The sequence below is a fragment of the Salvia miltiorrhiza genome, chromosome 5, assembly GCF_028751815.1.
Source record: "Salvia miltiorrhiza cultivar Shanhuang (shh) chromosome 5, IMPLAD_Smil_shh, whole genome shotgun sequence".
Classification (NCBI taxonomy): domain Eukaryota; kingdom Viridiplantae; phylum Streptophyta; class Magnoliopsida; order Lamiales; family Lamiaceae; genus Salvia; species Salvia miltiorrhiza.
Genome location: NC_080391.1, coordinates 16,030,522 through 16,035,898, shown reverse-complemented (window position 1 = coordinate 16,035,898; position 5,377 = coordinate 16,030,522). Strand labels below are relative to the sequence as shown.

Genomic DNA, 5,377 nt, shown 5'->3' with positions numbered 1-5,377 from the left:
ATGGTGCCGATCATCATGTTTGTGCTTCTCTTGTGGGAATTATAGCTACTTAATGGTAGCATGAGTGCAAGAAGATGCTCATCTGAATTATAAACGATTAACTAGTGGATGTAGTGCGTCTCATTGAGTGATGCATACAATATGCCACATGTGTTTGAGATGATTGTATATGAACTTTAGTGAACTTAGATGCCATACTATTAAAAGGGTGAAAATATTGAATAATGAAAAAAATGTGTTAAGTTATTCCTTCTATATAAAGATGTATCCATCTATGTTTCTATACATTATCTTTTGGGATTTGGCTAGTTTTGTTCATTAGCTTTATTCTCCAGGTTGAGAATGTGAAGAGAATCATAGAAACTACACATGGAGCTGATGTTTATCCTGCAACGCTGCAGATGCTTATCCATCTGGGAAAAGTTCTTAAAGATGGAACTACACTGGATGAAAATAATATTGCTAAAAATACTTGTTGTTATTATGCCGTCAAAGGTAAATTTTCATTTATTGCCAATTCTCGATTCATTAGGAGATCGACACTAGATAAGTTCTCTGAACTGGCCTTTTTAAACTACGAGTTATTATCTGATCAGTAGTCCTTTCATTTATCATTTCCTTTCTATTGTCGTAGAACAAGGTCTCGCTAGGTGAGGCTCAACAACATCAAGTGCACCTGCTATAAAGGTAACAACAAACGATATGCACTAACTTGCTAGTATTATGAAGTTTCTATATCTAGTTACACTATCACTCCTATAATTTGATGTCCGCCTCCCCCCAATTGTGTGGGACAATCTGCTTATGTTGATTCATAAAAAAAAAATGTAAATTACATGTAACTAAACTATAAATTTTGTACATATAATGTTCTAGAGGCTTCCGTGAAGTTTGGCATACTTAAGTGAATATATGTACTTAATTAAGTGAGGCTTTCAGTAGGTTCGTTTCTCTCACATTCACCGTGAGGGAAACCAGCCTGCTAATTTTATGGCTAGGAGAGGGCATCGGGCTCAGACATTGACTACTTTCGATTATTTCTCTGCTCCTCGTTTTTTTATTGCTCTAATTAGAATGGATCAGCTTGGTTATCCTAACTTTAGATTTAGATATCATGTTGATAGCTAGTTTATTTTTGTTCTGTTTATTTTTTGTGTTGTTTCCTTTGTCATTTGGATGTAGCCACTTTTGGGCTATACCTATGTATGTTTGTCTTTTTAATGATTTTCCCTGTGGTTTATGCTGGGCGTTGTCACTTTTGGGCAACGTCATGTATGGGATACAGGTTGAGATTTATTTAGAGGTTGGGGGTCTGCCTAATCCCTCACCCTTCGGGTTTTAGTTAAAAAGAAGAAGAAGTGAATATATGTACTTATGATGCTCTAGACACCACGATCAGGTGACTCGCAGCTAACTTCAGCTCCAATATCAACATCTCCTCAACCTCCAGCGGCAGCGTAAGATTTGATTACCACTTGCTTTGAATGCTTTGCTCAGAACTTTATTATTCTCTATGCTCTCTTCCATCCCCTCCTTCCCTTGGATGCATGTAGCATGATGGGAGAATTTTATATTGTGCTTGATTGGATTATTTCGCTGGCCTGCAGCTGCTAGTTCTCCTGCCCCTGCCCCTGCCCCTTCTCTTTCTCCTTCTCCTGTCACAGCTGCTAATGCTGCGTGAGAATCCATCTATGATATTTTGTACTTCCTCTGGTCTAATTTCTTTTGGGCATGAGTATTAAGGTGAATGTGATTTAGATATAAAGTGAATTGTTTATAATAAAGTTGGTAAGACAAAGTAGCTTTTTTGGTATTTCTATGAAATCAAGTTAGAGAGAGAATGTAGAGAGTAGCTTTTTTTGTGGCGTAGTATGTAATGTATGAGTTATGTTGAGGGTGTTTGTTATGTGTTGGATGTCTCAAAACAGAATTAGACATTTCAAATGAGATGGCTCAAATTGGAAAGTAGGGCATTTGAAATGGGACAGAGGGAGTACAACTTTTTATTTCCCCAATCTTGGCTTTGGACACTCACTTCCGGTTTAATTGCAGGTTGGAGGATGTTTACTGCAAGCTGCTTCTAATCTAATCGCTGGTAACAACCTTGAGGGTACTATCCAGCAGATTATTGATATGGGTGGAGGAAATTGGGACAGAGACACGGTTGTTCGAGCTCTTCGTGCTATTTTCAATAACTAGAGATAGCGGTTGCTTATTTATACTCTGTAAGTGAGAGGTTGTTCTCGAGTTTCTATTGTCATGCCTTCAACTATAATCCTTCAAATAAAAGTTATTATGTCGGTGCCATTTTCATGTTTGTGATGTATCTCAGGGAATACCTGCACCAATTGAAACCCCTGCTGCAACCGACAGAACGGCTATTAACCTGCCTGCACAACCTCCGGATGCTATGCAAGCAGCACCTGATCTTGCCTCTGGACCTAATGCAGATCCATTGAATCTTTTCCTACAGGTTGTTCTAAAAGTTTCTCGTCTTAGAATTTCATTACATGTTAATGGAAAAAACATAGTTGACGACGGGGCTATGATTATTCTTAACAGGGTCTTCCAAATATGGGTCCAAATGCTGGTGGTGCAAACACCTTAGAGTTTCTACGGAATACTCCACAGCTAGTTTTGAGGATTTTAGATGAGCGCAATGGAGTATGAACTCTCATATTTGCTTTTGCTTTTTTTTTTTTTTAATTATCTTAATCCCTTGCATCAGTTCCAAGCACTGAGAGAGATGGTGCAGACCAACCCACAAATCTTGCAGGTTTGTTGTATTCTCATCATATCTAGTTGTGTCGAACAGGTATTGACGAGCTTTATGTTGCTTGGCAGCCCATGTTTCAAGAGCTTGGAAAGAAAAATCCGCAATTAGTGAGGTTGATTTAAGACCACGAAGCCGACTTTCTTCGCCTGATCAAATGAGCCTAGGGCTGAGCATCGGTTCAAAACCGAACCGAACCGACCCATTTGGAAGAAACCGAAACCGAACCGACCTTGAAAGTTGGCAGACCGAACCGAACCGACATTGCCTTAAAAACCGATCAGAACCGAACCGGCCAAAACCGATCGGTTTCGGTCGGTTACCGAACCGACCGACAATTTATTTTTTTTTCAAAAAAACAATAAATCTACCAATTTCTGTAAAAAAACAGCCTGTAATCTTCGAAAACATTTGTAAAAATTCCAATTCCAATTCCAATTCAAGTAAACAAGTAAATCTAAAAACAATAAATCTACCAATTACTTGTTTACTAAACAAGAAAACAACATCAATTCCAATTCCAATTCAAGATCCAGCGGAGGCGGCTGCCGGCGTGTCTGCAGTCTGCTCTAGCGGCGTCAAGCTCCAGCAGAGGCGGCTGCCGGCGTGTCTGCACTCTGCAGTCTGCTCGTGAGGCGGGGGGAGGTCTGCAGCGTCTGCTTCAAGCTCCAACGGTGGTCACTGGTCCGTGCTGGTCTGCTCGTGCTCGCCGTGGAGGAGTAGCGACGCGGAGAATGGAGGCGGTGGGGGAGGTCGCCGGTCAGAGAAGCCTCGGCTGTGCAGTGTGGAGAATGGAGGCGCGGCTGGGACTGGGAGGGAGGAGACTAGATTCTAGGGTTTCCATTTGAAAGGGAGGGGAGGGGAGGCGCGGCGCCCAGGCGCATGTTTGGGTTTGGGGTGGGAAATGAATAATTTCTAGGGTTTTTTATATATATATGTTAAGTATCGGTTCGGTTCGGTTCATAACCGAACCAAAACTAAAAAACCGACAACCGAACCGATACCCATCGGTTTTTAAAATGATCGAACCGAACCGAAAATGATCGGTTCGGTCGGTTTTTTCGGTTCGGTCGGTTCGTTGCTCAGCCCTAAATGAGCCTATAGAAGGCGATGAAAGGTATCCCTAAATGTCCCAATGCAATAATAGAAAAAAACATGTTTCTGTCATTGGAAGTGTGGTTCTGATACAAAAAAAATATTTCATGATGTTGTTTTCAGCAACGTAGTTGGAGCAATGCCTCAGGTCTAACAGTTACACCAGATGAACGTGAGGCTATAAAACGGGTAACTTTTTCTCTCTAAATAGAACTTTCTCTTGAGATCCACACTTTTTGGCTGCTTTGAAACGGTGTCGTAGCTAACATATAGTAACGATTTTCCAGCTCGAAGCTATGGGGTTTGACTGAGCAGTAGTTCTTCAAGTGTTGTTCACCTGCAACAAAAACAAGGAGCTGGCTGCAAACTACTTGTTGGATCATATTCATGAGTTTGAAGAGTGATGATATAGCATTTGAGGTCAACAACTATTCATCTCTTTCGAAAACCTATTTTCCTCTCATTTCTTCTTGTGTTTATTTATGTGACGTGATGCTCAGAAATGTAAATTGAATCCATTTCTTGCCCTTAATTTAAAATTTTCAAGAACCACCCTCTTAAGGAGTGTTTGATTGAGCTTATAAACTTTAGATAACAATTTATAAGGATTTAGGGTTTAAGAGCTTATAAGCACTTGACTCTTGAGAATTGTTTAACAAAATAAGTAGTAAGTTGTAACAATATGTTCCAACAACTTGTAAGCTCTTCATCTCATAATATTATAAATAAAAAATATTTTACAAAATTAATCTTAATGATTTTTTATTTATATTTTATATATTATTCTAATTTTGTTTTTCTCTACTTTTTTCGCTAGTTTATAAATTCAATTCACTACAAAAAAAATACGCTGATTAATTGCCGCCGGTAATCAACCATATACCGCCTGAAATTAGGTCACCGGCGGCAATACAAGCGGCGGTTTCGCTCGTCGGTGACTCCAATACCAGCGGCAAAAGACGGCCGCTAGTAATTAACGGCGCCGCTGCTGAAGGCCATCGGCTAGCGGCGATCTTTTGCCGGAGCTTTGCAGGCGGTAGCAGCAGTCGGTAATGTTGACCGGACGGCGGTGGCGCTATTGTCGGACGGTATTTTAAAAAATCGGGTCATCTTCTCCGTCGTCGGTAGACGGCCGATAATTACCAGCGGCAACGGCGCCGCCGGTAGTTTTGGCCGGTATACACACGAATTTTTGTAATGATTATATAAATACATGATAATTATTTATAAGTTTTTTAGACAATATATTTTATAAATTATTAGAGCTTATAAGGTCTTTACTAGCTTAGACAAACACCTTTTACTGTAGTTGCATATAATTGAAAGATTAAATGAGCAGGGTGTAGTATTTATGGCATTTGTAAAGATTAATTAATATTATAATATATACTATATTAAAAAGCGAGTTTTCAATTTGAAATCAATTTCAAATTAATTTCACAATTGAGTGGCAATTTTATAGTTATAATAAAATTGAAGGTTTATGTTTAAACTATATATTTTTCTTCT

The 5,377-nt window shown here is 39.4% G+C and overlaps 1 pseudogene; it reads left to right on the top strand.

Annotated features, from left to right (window-relative positions):
- Positions 1 to 4,420, top strand: LOC131025568 (ubiquitin receptor RAD23d-like; annotated as a pseudogene).
- The last annotated feature ends 957 nt before the right edge of the window (positions 4,421 to 5,377 follow it).